Below are 13795 nucleotides of genomic sequence, written 5' to 3'. Positions count from 1 at the left end.
TGAAGGAGTTCAGAGATGGGCAAGTTTAAAGAGAAGTTGAGAGTTCAGCTTAGCTCTGAGGAACAAAAAGACACACAATGGTGATGAGAAGGACAGATATTCCAAGCAAGCAGAGCAAAGGCACAGACAGAAATGCATTGGCAGGTTCAATCCCTTCCTGGACTCGCCAATGCAGGGGCTGCATGCAGGGGCAGTGGGAAATGTGGTTAGAAAGTTGGGTTGACAGCATATGGGGATGGCCTGCAATGCCAGGAGAGGGACTTTCCTCTGTGAATGTGAGACTGGGAACTATTTTTGATTTGTGTTGAGAGGACGACTACATTGAGGGCAATATCTTAGAAAGCACAAATATGCCGCCTGGATGGATGATGAGGTCCTGGAGTCCAGAGGGAAATAGTGGAGACTTTAATAGCAGTTTGAATAGAAAGGAAGGAGTGTTATGAGAAAATTCTCTACACCCAGATTGGGTGTAGAGAAAAAAGGAAGAAATGAGGTAACTCCCAAAGGAACCAAGAGACCAGCCATGCAGTCTAGAGAAGATTCAAGACTGGAGCCAGCTGCTCAGGTTTGAATTCTGTCTTTCACACTCATCAGCTGTGTGAAATTAGAGAAATTCACTTGGACTTTCTGTGCCTCAGTTTATCATCTGTAAAATGCAGATGATAATATAGTTGAGCATCCCTAATCCAAAAATGTGAAATCCAACATGTTGCAAAATTTGAAACTTTTTGAACACTGACATGGTGCCACAAATGGAAAATTCCACATGTAAGTACTTAACACAAACTTTGTTTCGTGTACAAGGTGATTTAAAATATTGTATAAAATTACCTTCAAGCTATGTGTATAAGGTGTATACGAAACATAAATGAATTCCATGTTTAGACTCACGTGCTATCCCCAAGATACCTCATTATGTATATACAAATATTCCAAAATCTGAAACAGTCTAAAATCAGAGACACTTCTTGTCCGAAGCATTTCAGATAGGACACTCAACCTGTAATATTTGCCTTATAGGTAGTTGTGATATTGAGTTAAAACATGGAGAACAGTGCCTAGCACCTGGCAACAGCAGTATGTTTAGAAGCTATTGTTGGTGCCATACTTGTTATGCAAAAATCAAGACCAGTAGCAGTAGCGATAAAAACTAAATCCTTTCAGAAATTGCTCTGGTGAGAATGGAGACATTAACTGGAGGAATATATCACAATAAGTCATTTTACATTTACCATTAGGATATGAAGTCCCCATTCATTGCCCCTGCTTCCCTAATATGTATTTCCCCAGCTACCCTCATGTGTCCAGACCTCCTAATGCACCCATCCTAAAATTTCTAACCCTAGTTTATTTGAATGGAAGTGAAATTTCATTTGGGATACTGGCTGAAAGGGGATTTTAAAATCATTTCTTAAGTAGAAAAGCATTGCTCTTAATGCATTGAGAGAGCCAGAAGCCTCCAAGAGACACGCTTTTCAAAGGACATTGCTCTGAATATTATATAATCTGGGCATCTGAGGATGAAAATAAATCCCAGGCACATTTCCCTCTTGCCCTGCCTCAGACAAGGGCATTGCCAACGCTTTCAACCACATTTCCCCAACTACAAAGCAAGGATAAAAATATAAATATTACTCTAAGAGGAACTGCACTTGTTTAAAAGAAAAGGAACAAGGGAAAAGAAATAAATAAAGAAAAAAGAGAGTGCATATTTGGAAACTATTACACATTATTAGATTGGGAGGAGGGAGGCATTGTGGCATCTAAACACTTAAGGCAAGAAAGGAGCTGGGAAATAGGAAAACTGGCCCTAGCCTCTTCTCCACAACTGAGCCACAGCTGGACTTGGAACAAATTGCTTAATCCTTATGTGCCTTGGTTTATCCTGAGATGTCGTGAAATTTCCCTAATGTCTGATCCTCCAGGTTCCTTAAGTGGCAGGTGGCTGGAATAAAGGCATCATTTTCATTCAGCTGGTTTTCATTTTCTAAATATGATAAATGATGAAGGTAGCAATGATCAGTACTGATGTAACACAACATCCAAGGGGCTCAAAGTGTCTATAGACACCTTCATTACTCTCAAGGTTTTTGCTATTTTTGCTCTACATTTGCTACCCTTGGTAGTTACTGTTGGCTCCAAGGTATTTACAGTCAAAAAGCCTTCCTACTTTAGACAGAAACTTTACTCATGCTGTTTTAGAAGATCCCAAAGTGCAATATGTCTATCCAATAGTTGGAGGAAACATAGAACTGAAGTTTGAGGCAAGTTGACACACAACTTTTTTCTGAAATAGGCCATCACCATTCAAGATAGATGGAAATTTATGATTTGATGGACACCCAAGCTTTTTGTGCATATACAGGCTCTTCCTGATGTGCACAGTCGTGCCTCTGGTCCTTCACAGGGAGGTTTATAATGACCTCATTTCCAGACTCAATTCCACTCCAATTCCTGAGCCAGTTCTACCTAAGGCCAAAAGTCTATAAATTGTCTCAGGCCACCCTGAGCACACAGGGCATCACCTTGAACTAGCAATAGGCCCAGATACAACTGCTGGGTTCACACATTTCCTCCAAATTCCCTTGCTGTTCATTTATCATATCCAGTTCCTAGATTCCCATACTACTCTGGGTCAGCTTTCCCTGCCATCAATCCCGTGCCCACCTCCCATGCATACTCTCCAGGAGTCCCATCACTCTCACCAGTTACCTTCCTAGTTGCCCAGGCACAGACTGGACAATGGCCATCTCAACAATGGCTTACGGAGACATGTGACCAATATCCACAAGGTCTCTCCAGGCCGTGAAATTGTGTCAATCCTCTAGAACCTTCTAATGGCCCTAGAGAGGGGGGAACCCTGAAATAATTGACATTAAGTTCGCTACCAGCGCAGTGTGATAGAGGTTCTAATAGAATTATATTTTAGAAAATAAAATAATTTTACACACCTCTCTGAGTTTGGAGCTGCAGTCCGTATCCCTACCCTTTTGCCAGCATCCATCCTCCTGGGATGGGCCTGCTGCAGTCCCTGCTGGCTGGCATGATGCTGCCAATGGACAGAACTCTCCAATGGTAAGTGACTCCCCACCTGACTCCTGTGGCTGAACAGCCGGCTTCAGCACCTGCTTCCTATAGTACAAACTGTACCAAAACACTTCCTCTGCCATTCCTTCCATCTTAGTAGGGACAACCCAACCCTCTTGCCACTTGATTTTCTCCTAAAAACCTAGTGCACTCTCTCTTAACCAATGAGTCCTCTCCCCAGGAAGAAGCACATGCCCATAAACACAGGGAAACATATTTTGGCCACAAGGATTCACTGACCCATCAGAGGCCAATGCATGAACTCCAGATTAAAAATCCCTGCCTTTGATACATATAGCTCAACACACATTCAGTTCATCTTGCCTACCCAGAAACCAAGAAGGGGCATGGACACCCATCCCCAGGTCCAAGCCACTGATGGCAACTGTAGATGCTGCTAGGCAGCCATCTGGATTGACTGCCTCAAAGAATGACCCCTTCTGGGCATAATTCCAGAACACTCATGTGTAAAATTTATGGCTTTACTTAGAAACTAAATAATGCATGTCATTTTAGAAAGATACATCTTAATTATGCAATAATCCATTTAAAATAGGTTTCAGTGGAAGGATTGGGGAGAGATTAGTCTACAATCTCAACTGGGAATAAATACCAGTAATAAGTACCCCAACAATGGGAGCAGAGACCTTCTTGACCCATTCTGTCACCTCCCAAGCCTTAGGGCAAAGCTGGGGAGGGAATACTCCGAAATCAACCCACTGATTATGTTTTCTGTGGCCTAGACCAGAGGTTCTAGAAAAACAGATGTGGAAATGAACAGCTAAGATATTGAAAATGGATCCAATTTTAGCAGATATCATGAAGAGCTAGCTGTACTTTCCTTCCTCTTCCTTTTTCCTCATGAGGGTTCTGTGGCTAGAAACAAGGTATTGATGGGACTGAGATCAGTAAGATTTTGCCTCCTTTCCTTGTTTGCTAGTAGTCCTATCCATGAGGGCCAAAGCTAAGACTAGGATGAGAATATATCATAAGTATTTTCACTTCTTTTGAAAATACATACACTCATGAAATCAATGGAAAGATTTTGTCTCCTAGAATAAGTCACCCCTATTTTTTAAAGATGTCTAAGAAAGTTGACTCCCCAAGTTCTTAGTCAATATTTTATACCCCTGACATTCACACATTCAACCGTTATTAATATTTATTGTGTGTATACTAGATGTCGAGTCCTATTCCAGATAGTACAGATATAATAAGGGCCTGCAGAGATCCTGTGCAGTGAGCTGGCCAATGTTGACCACGTGTAACATCTACAAGGAAAGAGAAGCGCGGTGTCCCCATAGGGAACCCAACCTAGATAAGAAGTTCCTCCTCATGTCTAACTGAAATATGTCTTGCATTATTCAAGTTTATTTTTTCTTCACACAAACAGAGATGAGAAAACAGTTTCTTTTGTTAAAACCCTTATAAAATGGTTACATTCATGAAATCTTCTCTTATTCTTCTCTTCTGTTGATTAAACAGCTCCACTTCCTTTAACATTTCCTCACAGGACATATTTCCTTGCCTTTAAAAATAAGTTTCCTCTTATTGGGGCAGACCTTTACCATTTATAAGGCCCTTTGTGGTTTACAGAGCACTTTCGCATCATTATCACACTTTGATCTTCACAACAACACCGCAAGGAAGGTGCTGCAGATATTTGCTGAGTGCCAAGTATGCCCAAACCACTATTCTAGGGCTGTGGGGGCACCTGTGCCACTTTACACTTGTCCGCATTGAAATTTATCCCAGTTTTGTGGAGCCATTTTCTCAATGAGTCAAGGCCATTTTGAATTTTATTTCTGTCTTGCAGAGCAGCAACAACTCCACCCAATTTAGTGCCCGCTGCAAATTTCATGAGCATAATCTTAATTCCTTCATCCAGTCCATCAAAATAGCTATTGAGTGGGATAGATCCTGGCCCCAATAGCTCTGAGACAACACTCAGTACGTCTCCCTAGATTGATAACTCCCCTTGGGGTGAAGCCTTCTATCCTCTAGCAGAAGTGTAGACAGAAATACACTTTAATAACGTATCAAAGACAGTGCCTTAAGAAATCAAAATCTTTACTAAAACTGAGATAGATCCCATCAATCAATTCCACTGGTCTACATAGCCTCTCACAATCATGGGAGGAAATTAAATTGGTCTGGCAATATTTGCTCTTTACTGAGCTTTACTGATTGCTACTTAGTATTATATGTCCTTTCAGGTGCTATTCAATTGATTATTTGATGATTTATTTCAAGATCTTCCCAGGTATCGATGTTAAGCTCACAGGTCTGAAATTTTCAGGGTCATCCTGTCTTTCTCTCTCGAAGATGGGCACCTCATTTACCCTTTTGCTATCCTTAGGGGATTTTCCAATCCTCTGTGATTTGGGGGAAACACTGTCTAATAGTCCTAAGATGAAAGTTGAAAATTCGTTCAGTATCCTACAGGGCAAGCCATCAGGTCCTGCTGACTCGAACATATTAGGTTTTTCTAAGTTTTCTAACTATGCAGTCCTTTTGGCCTTCTATCCTCCTATTACAATTGAGACTTATTCCAGGCAGCAATTTATAGGTGATATTATTTCCCCCCTGGGGGAGGGGAGTGAGGGTGACATTGTAAAAAATAAAATAAATAAAATAAAAAGCTCTACTTTTTACTCTCTCTTCTGCTTTAGCATCTCAGGTAGAGACCATGTCATGCATCCAGATCCCATTTCCTTTTCCTCTTCTTGGCCATCCTGGAAGACTGCATTTCCCAGCCTCCTTTGCGTTAAATTGGGCTCATGTGATTGGGTTTGGGCCAATCTAATGATGGAAAGAATGATGCACCACCACTTTCTGACGTGAACTCAAACTCTCTGCATGATCTTCCATATTTTCTCTTCTCCTTTGGTAACAATGTGGTTAGTGCATGTTGATGCGGGATCAACACAAGAGAAGGGAGAATGGACACATGGAGAACACTCAGAAAGGCTGCCCTAGAGAGTTCCTGACTTGCATTGAGCTGTGACATAAATAAGAGATGCATTTTGGTACTGTTAAACCACTAGCTATTAGGAAGTTTTCTTTATGTTGATCTAAAATCTCTCTCCCTGCAGTCTTCTCACACTGACCCGAGTTTTACCCTTTGAGTCAAACAGGGAATATTTCTCTGTCAATTACAAGGTAAAATTGTCTAAGTGTCCATTTTTAGATGAATAAAATATTTAAAGAATATATTTTCTTATTTTCTGTTATGTTTCCTAGGTATATATTTTTTATTTCAACCTTGCTAATCAGTCATACTATTTTATATATTTATGTAAATTGTGATTTCATGTTGAGGAGACCTTGCCAAAGGACCTAATCCATCATGTGCTACACAAAGAGAAAACTGACTAGATCAATTTTTTTTTGTTATAAGAAATTACAGTGGCTTAGATAACTATGTATGTGTGTGTTTTAATTTGAAAAGGTTCTATAAAATTACCTACTATAAAGAAAAATATAACAAATACTGAGTAGCCATTACCCAATGTTTTAAAATGTTTCTATTTCTTAATCTATAAAAGAAACAACACAGCCCAAGTGCCTCTCAGTTCCTTCCCTGGTCTCATTTCCCTTACTCCTATCTCGGAAAAAAACTTGAAATAGACACAAGCTCTCACTATGTTGTCCAGGCTGGTCTCAAACTCCTCAGCTCAAGGGATGTTCCTACCTTGGCCTCCCAAAGTGCTGGGATTATAGGTGTGAGCCACCATGCCTGTCCCAGTCTGTCTTTATATACTTGAACTACAGATAGATAGATAGATAGATAGATAGATAGATAGATAGATAGATCGACAGATTTATAGATATGTGTGTATATATATGTATATATGTATATATATTTGATCATAAAGAATGTATTATATTCTGTTTTTAGTTTACATTAATGGTGGTATGTTTATCTCTACACAACTTGATTTTTTTCACTTACTACTATATTTTGAGACATAACCAATACAATACATATAGGTCTAGTTTTTTCCTGTTTAACTACTTTGTGGTATTAATCCATTGTATAAATACAGCTAGAGATTATTTCTCCATCTCCCTGTTCATTAATGGAGATGGGCTATTTCCAATTCATCACTATTACAGGAATGCCCGTTATACTCTAAAGTGGTCATACTGCTTTTCTTTCTCACAAGTTATGTATGCAAGTTTGTATTTCACCATTCCTTAATCAGTATTTGGTATACTTGAGATAGTTTTATTTTTGCTAGCCTTCTAGATCTTCCTGTTTAAATTTGCATTTCATTCTATTCAGCCTTCAATTTTCACAAGATTCTTCTACAAGATGTTAGGCATATTATTCATATAAATTACTAAATATTTTATAGTTTTATTCATACTATAAATGGTGTATTTTTGTACTGCTGCATTTTCTAATTTCGTTCAGTTAACAATTTTCTGAAAGGAAAATGATTTCTGAAAGGACACAGGATTTATAACAACCAACCTGGGACAACAGCATCTAATCAAAATTTTTTTTAATTTTAAAAGATTTTATAGTATTTTTATTTGTTAATATAAGGCTCAGCCTTCATGCCTTCAACAAATATTATTTAATGTCTACTAGGTTCTAGGTCCACACTTAACAAAGGGGCCACTCCCTTGAGTATAAGACAGGTAATGCCTGCAGCTGTGGTCCTATTGACAATCTAATGGTGCTCAATAAATAAGCAAACAAAAAAATGAAATGCAATATTTTTATATCAATTGATAATCTACTTCCCATGATTGTGGAAAATTCAGTAGCTCTTGGGACTCCAACCCTCCCTCTAAATTGTCCAAACCCCAGAACACAAGTACCTACATTTGCTTCTTTCTGTCATGGGATGCCACTGCAAGAAACTGAGCCCCCACTCTGCCAAAGATGATACTGTCTTCTTTAATTGCAGAGGCCTGCCCTTCACCACACTAGCCCTGACATGCATGTGCCCTGCCCATACCACATCAAACACCAGTACTTGGACTTTCTCTTCTACATCCCCACTGCCTGTGTCACTGAAGAGTAGGAGACAGTGTAACTGTCCCCTCAATTGCCATTTGAGCACAATTTCACACGTATTCTGGGCACAGGTACACTTCCTTATGCAGGATCCATAGGCAATGCACATTGTGCATGCAGCTAGCAGATGGTGATCCTCACCTATAGTCCCAAGAAGAGCAAGTCCAATCCTTCCCAGTTGCTCCACCCAGACCACTGGCTATGCTCTCTTACATGCAGGGACCTTCTAGAGGGTTGGCTCTGCTTCCATGAGCATCTCTGATAATGTTACCCATGGGCCTCAGCAGTCTCTCCATGAACTCACTACCTCTTACTTAGCTCAAGAATGGCTTCCTGCCATTTCCAACCCTACCTTCTCAGCCCTGCCCACAAGTCCTGCAAGGTGATCTGATTTCCCCTGTCTTCTTTTTCCAATCTATTGTGTATTGTGACGGCATAAAATCCATCCTCAGCTTTCCTTCTCTCTTGATTCTCACGAGCCTATATTGAAAGCCAAATAGATCAAGTATTGAGTCTGTCTTCTGCTATTGCAATGCTGTCTCTTCAAGGAAATGCAGCTACCTGTGACAAACCAGAGAATGAGTTATACACCATGAAGTGCAGACATAAAAGCATGAAGATTAAGACTCCAGGATACTATACAGTAAAGTTGAGAAACAAGAGAACTTAGAGTTCCAGAGTCAGACTACCTATGTTTGAATCCCACTTCTGCCATTTACCGGTATGTAATTTTGGACAAGTCACTTAACCACTCTGTGCTTCAGTTTCCGTGTCTGTGAACTGGAGCATACAGTAAACTACCTCAAAGTATTATTGTGATGATCAAATAAAGCCTATATTTGTAAAGCACTTAGAATAGTGCCAGGAACATAGCAAACACTCAAAAATGTTAGCCATTATTGTATACTTGAAGATAACTCGTGGCTAAGTTCACGTTCAGCTAATCACCCAGCATCTTGAGTCTAGATGCTTATCTCACAATTCCCAGAATTTGATTATGCCTGAATGTGGGGTGGTCATCCTCTGGAAGCCCTGCATCTTCATGAAGCTGTTCTTCATTCTTGCTTAGTTTCTGATGCTTGGTTTCCAAGAAACGTATGGCCAAAATGTCTCACTACATCGTTTCACACTCTTTATTGCTGGTTAGCATTTCAACCCGAAGTCTCTTCTGGGTCTCCTGCCATGGAGATAACCACATGGCTTATTGCCTCATTTCCTTCCGATTCTACTTAAATGCCACTTCCATGGAGAAGCTGCCTCCAAAAAAAGAACCTGGTATCCTTTATTCCAAGTGTCTGCTTTATTTTTCTCCATAGCACTTACCACTACCTTTTTATCTGTGTATAAAATGTTATATAATGATATACATGTATGTAATTTATATGTTGTAAAAATGTTATATAAATAGATATTACACATATACAGTCATGCACCATGTAATGATGTTTGGTTCCATGACAGAACACATATATGACAGTGGTCACATGAGATTATGATGGATCTCAAGAATTCCTATTGCCTAGTGATGTTGAAGCCTGGAATACAATCCACCCTACAGAGTCGTCTCTGCCTTGAGGCAGTCCATCCTTGGCTGCAGGGTTTTCCGCTGTGGGAGGCAGAATCCCCAGTCCTCCTCAGTGCAGGGCAGTCCTCCTGAGAAGGGGGCAGTGGTGAGGAGCAGCCACTACTTCACAGCAGTCAAGGGATGGGGGGCCTGGGGAAGGAGCTCTGGGCTGCACCAACAGCACTCAGACAGCAAGATTTTCATTGGAAAGGGTAAAAAAGAAATGTCACTCAGCTTCATTTCAGAAGTGGGGAAAATCTGATGTCAATGAGCTTATCTTGACTGCAAATATGTAAAACTACCCCAAATCTCTACCTCTCTGAGTGAAGTGAGACCCTCCCTGCAACCATATATGTTTTCAATCACTTCTATTTCATGATTAGGCTTCCTCTTTTTTTTTTTTTTCCAAAACTTTTCAGACAATTTCTCAACCTTCTATACACATAACCAAAACCTTTAACAAATAATGCTAGGAAGGGGTGTGTATGTGTGTGTGTGTGTGTGTGTGATATGTGTGTCTGTGTGTCTGTCTGTCTGAAAATCAAACTATGCAAATAAACAAAGCTTCATTATTAGTCACAAATATGGATAATCATTAAGTAATATTTTCTTTGAAGTTGAAGAGTAGAATATTCAGAAAATGAAATCAAATTGTTCTTCTAGCCCAGAATACTACTTAACAGTAAGCTCTATTCATTAAATACAGCCATTGAAGACAATTCATGAGGGCAAAATATGATGCTATTTTGTAACTTGACAAATATGAGGCATCAATGTTGTCTGGGAACATCATTTGAACAACAGCAGAATTATGGAGCTTAGAGGAAGCGTCCGTCTTTTGGTCAGCTTCTTCACTGACCCTGTGTGACCCAGTTTGTTGGATCTCGGTGCTAAAGAGTGGTGTTAGTAACATACAACAGCTTCCCATCCCCAAAAGCCAGCCATCAATGCCCACTGTACCCAGCTAGCTCATCAGGAGAACAAAAACACTGATATTTCAAAGCTACTCTGCTGTCACATAAAGGGGAAGATGCACTAGTCTTTTCCTGGATTATACCAATTAAATAGAAGTATTTCCTTGTTTTATCCTCTCTCTCTCTCTCTCTCTCTCTCTCTCTCTCTCTGTCTCTGTCTTTCTCAATTTATCTCTGAGATCTTTACCCCAGGACAACTTTCCCAAAAACTCATCAAAAAATGTTCCAAAACTCAGCTAAGGTTTACACCCTGAGAATTTGTTATTCATGAGCCAGGCCTTTTGAAGTCTGATTTCTCAGGATTGATGCTTTATCTTTAAACAGTGAACATGAACATTGACTCAGAGGGCCTCTGACAGTCACTTAGGAATAACTCAGACATTTGTGTCTGGGCAAGGTCTCCCCTACACAGGGAACCTTTTGTAAATATTACTTACTAGAACCATAACACTAATAGATGTAGTTAATAATTATCACAATGTGCCAAAACTGCACAGTTTGCTCCCTGATTACAATATTAAATTGCTATTGAGCTGTGGTATTCGCTTCAGGCAATACTAGTAAGAACCCCCTAAAGACCCTGGCTGGCCTCACCATACAAAAATGGAAAATGTTCCACTGCACACAATGCTCAGGCAGCAGTGGGTTTTGCCAGAAAACAAACACAAAACTCAAACAATAGAAGGAAAGTTTTATCAGAGCTGAAGTATCCTTTCACTTGGGAACTGTCATCTCTCAAAAAGAAAAACACGCACACACTTGATAGCAGCTCACAAGGCAAGCCATTACTATGAGCACGGTGACTCGCAGTGCAGACAGAGAATACTGCACAGCCAGAGCTGAAAGGCTTTGTTTTATTTGCATCTGATGATGTCTTGAGATAGGCCATTCCAGCTCTGAAAAGCTGAGAGACCCTCAGAATGCGAACAGGCTTCTCTCTCTGTGGGCAGGGAGGGAATTTTCCTTTCCCACACACCGTCTCCTCTTTGCCTGACAGGTCAAGTGGCCTGGACAATAGGGCAAAGCTACTGAGAGCAAAACTGCAATTTAATTGTGAAGTGTCATTAGCTCCAGGACGGCACATTCAAAAGCAGACACATGGGGGGCACTTGTCGTATGCAGCACACACCAATTCACCCCTCATTCACCCACACACTGCCATCCCACCTGCATATTTGCAATTTCAGAAACCCACAGTGGGAAAATGAGCATTTAGCAATCAATTTGCACAGACTGCCGCCCAGCCTGCACAAACAGGAGGCTGGTTTGCCCACCCTGGAGATGCAGAAGCATTTCAAGGGGACAGTCACTACTGAAGCTGAACTTAAAATATGCTGCTTTACAGGAAATCGGGGCTCCTGAATGCTGCAGTAACAAGAAAAAGAAACAGTGGCTATTAGGCCACTAATTAAAAGAAATTCAGAAAGAAGGATGCTACTTGTGCCTTGACCCAATTCAGACCAGGCAAACCAGTAAACAGCCAGCAAAATGCTTTTGTGCTGGTTAGGAGAGGTTATGTTGGAAGTCATCTGCCCTTCTCTTAGCAGCTGCATTGGCTCCGGCCTGTGCAGGCAGGACGTGGTAATGGATGTTCCTGGCACAGAGGAGAGAGTAAATAGCTGCTCCTTTCCTTCCCCCCATGCAGCGAGTCTACCTGCTCCAGATTATCAAGGTGTGCTGGGTTGGATCCATTCCCCAGGCCAGTACAACCTGGTGTGAGCTTGGAACTCAATGGGTAATTCAAGCCACCACATCACCTGCAACACATATAAGGTCCTTTATGTTTAATTTTCATCAAATTTGCCAACAGTCAATGTACCTGGGCCTCTTTCTTAGATGCTGCGGGATAAACATCCTCCATTTCTCCTGGGAATTTTTGGTATTATCTTTCCCTTCTTTTCGTTTACAAAAATATACTTGTTCACTACAAATTTCTTTTTCACATATTACTTTATATTTTATGAATCCCTCAAGGACAAATAAGGTGTTGGTTTATTTCCCCATTTACAATGCTGTGTGACCTTGGCCAAGTTACCACCACTCTGTGCGGCAGTTTCTCATTTAAAAGTTAGATGTTGCAAATGCCTATAAAATCTCTTAGCAGAAATGCCCAGTACAAAACAAGCCTCCAAAAACTATTAGCTCATGCTGTTGTTATTGTTATTGCTATTGTTATTAGCACTCTTGTCTTCTATCCTCAGAATCTAACAGTGCTTGGTACACAAAAGAGGTTCAGAATATGTTCTGTGACCAGCTGACTGACTGAATAAATGATTGAGTAGTGGATGACTGCTTTAAACGACAAGCAGCTTTCTATCCTGAGTTGCTCCATCCCATCATTCTCTCTATGCCAAGAAATAAGGAGGTTTGGGTCACATCATTTCATCTACTGCATTCTGTACCTCTCAAGTCTCAAGGTCAACCACCAAACACAACCCAACAAAAGAGGATAGCAACATAAATGAGATTTTCTTTATTTTTTAAATTTTTATTATTATTATTATTTTTAGAGACAGAGTCTTACTCTGTCACCCAGGCTGGAGTGCAGTGGCACAATCATAGCTCATTACAGCCTCAAACTCCTGGGCTCAAGCAATCCTCCCATCTTAGCCTTCCCACTTCCCCAGGAGCTGGGATGACAGGCATGCACCACCACGCCTGGCTAACTGTTTTGTATTTTTTGTAGACACAGGGCCTCACTATGTTGTCCATTTGGGTCACAAACTCTTGGCCCCAAACAATCCTCTTGCCTTGGCCTTCCAAAGTGCTGGAATTACAGGCGGGAGCCACTGTGCCCACTAGAAGTGTGATTTTTTTAAAGTCATTTGTCTTTCACTCTAACAAGCCTGTGAATTTGAAGGGAATAAAGAATCCAAGCTGATCCTGATGATTATTTTCAAGGATGCTCATACTGGGATGGTGTTGGGTAAGAGGAAGCACATAGCAGCAGCACTATCTATGGCTCCTCCCAAAACTACCTTGAGAAGAAGAGAAACCAATAGAAAGGCTGGTTGTCTGTATAGAAGTTGCCATCACAGAATAGACCACTGAGCTCCAGCTAATCACATGTAAGTGAAGTGATCTCCCAGAGGCATTGACAGTAGAAGGGCATTGGAGTTACACAGATCCATGTTCTAA

This window comes from Macaca thibetana, chromosome 18, assembly GCF_024542745.1.
Source record: "Macaca thibetana thibetana isolate TM-01 chromosome 18, ASM2454274v1, whole genome shotgun sequence".
NCBI classification, from domain to species: Eukaryota; Metazoa; Chordata; class Mammalia; order Primates; family Cercopithecidae; genus Macaca; species Macaca thibetana.
This window is presented reverse-complemented; position numbering follows the sequence as displayed.